The sequence below is a fragment of the Cebus imitator genome, unplaced genomic scaffold (genome assembly GCF_001604975.1).
Source record: "Cebus imitator isolate Cc_AM_T3 unplaced genomic scaffold, Cebus_imitator-1.0 Scaffold280, whole genome shotgun sequence".
In the NCBI taxonomy this organism is placed as follows: Eukaryota; Metazoa; Chordata; class Mammalia; order Primates; family Cebidae; genus Cebus; species Cebus imitator.
In genome coordinates, this window is record NW_016107595.1 from 2,030,318 (window position 1) to 2,032,117 (window position 1,800).

Here is a 1,800-nt window from a genome sequence, read left to right on the forward strand (position 1 = left end):
TTTTCAGACGGAGTCTCGCTCTGTGGCCCAGGCTGGAGTGCAATGGCACGATCTCGGCTCACCGCAACCTCTGCCACCCAGGTTCAAGTGATTCTCCTGCCTCAGCCTCCTGAGTAACTGGGACTCCAGGCGCCTGCCACCACACCCAGCTAATTTTTTGTAGTTTTAGTAGAGACAGGGTTTCACTATCTCGGCCAGGCTGGTCTTGAACTTCTGACCTCATGATCCACCCTCCTCGGCCTCCCAAAGTGCTGGGATTACAGGCGTGAGCCACCACACCCAGCCTGTTTTTTTTTCCTTTTTCTTTGGAGATGGAGTCTTGCTCTGTCACCCAGGCTAGAGCACAGTGGCACGATCTCAGCTCACTGCAACCCCCACCTCCCTGATTCCGACAATTCTCCTGCCTCAGCTTCCTGAGTAGCTGGGACTACAGGTTAATTTTGTTTTTCTATTTTGGTGGAGACCGGGTTTCACTGTGTTGCCCAGGCTGGTCTTGAACTCCTGAACTCCAGTGATCCACCTGCCTTGGCTTCCTAAAGTTCTGGGATTACAGGCGTGAGCCACCACACCCAGTCAGCAGATGGTGTTTGAATGAGCTGAGTCCTCCTCCAGCCTAACTGCTGTCTCCCTGCCAGGATATTCACTGTGAGGCCTTCCTGTACTGCCATCACGCCCACCTGCAGCCTGGCGAGCGTCTCTGGCGGTGGCAGATACCTGGCCGCCCACCCGCTCGCCTCGCCTGGGCGGAGAGTGTGATGATCCAAGACCAGGCCCCCCTGGCCTGACCGGCCCTGCAGGTGGTCTCATGCCAGACTCAGAAGCACGAGCACACGCCCACTCGGTCCCTGGGCAGATTTCTCCCACACCCTCTCGCCAGGGCGTCTGCACGAATGTCGGAGAGACGGGTACTGCTGGCAGTTCTGGGGATAGCAACTGCTGTTTGCTGAGTGCCCACTTCATGTGCCAAGCCAAGACTGAGAGCGTTTCGGGCACCACTTCACTATACTAGCGGACCAGGGTGGGGGCGGTGGCTCAAGCCTGTAATCCCAGCACTTTGGGAATCGGAGGTGGGTGGACGGCTTGAGCCCAGGAGTTCCAGACCAGCCTGGCCAACACAGGGAGACCCCTGTCTCTACAAAAATAAAAATAAAAAATTAACCAGGTGTCGGGGTGCACGCCTGTAGTCCCAGCTACTCGGGAGGCTAAGGTGGGAGGATCTCTTGAGCCTGGGAGTTCAAGCCTGCAGTGAGCCATGATTGCACCACTGCACTCCAGTCTGCCAACAGGCTGAGAACCTAGCTCAAAAATAATAATAATAGTGGGCCGGGCGCGGTGGCTCACGCCTGTAACCCCAGCACTTTGGGAGGCCGAGGTGGGTGGATCACCTGAGGTCAGGAGTTTGAGACCAGCCTGGCCAACATGGTGAAATCCCATCTCTACTAAAAATAGAAAAATTAAACCGGGTACGGTGGTGCACGCCTATAATCCCTACACTTTGGGAGGCCAAGGCAGATGAATCACTCAAGGTCAGGAGTTCGAGACCAGCCTGGCCAACATGGTGAAACCCCATCTCTACTAAAAATGCAACATTAGCCGGGCGTGGTGGCGCATGTAGTCCCAGCTTCTTGGGAGGGTGAGGCAGGAGAACTGCTTGAACCTGGGAGGTGGAGGTTGCAGTGAGCTGAGATCGTGCCACGGCACCCTAGCCTGACGGAGTGAGACTCCATCACAAGAAAGAAAGAAAAAAGACCTTAAATAAAGACACGGTTACCTCTAGCCATTTTTTTTTTTTTTTTTTTT

The 1,800-nt window shown here is 54.9% G+C and overlaps 1 protein-coding gene across 1 annotated transcript in view; it reads right to left on the reverse strand.

Annotated features, from left to right (window-relative positions):
* IL12RB1 (interleukin 12 receptor subunit beta 1) overlaps positions 1-1,800 on the reverse strand; it is a 32,021-nt gene that overhangs the window by 11,297 nt on the left and 18,924 nt on the right. The window lies entirely within an intron of this gene.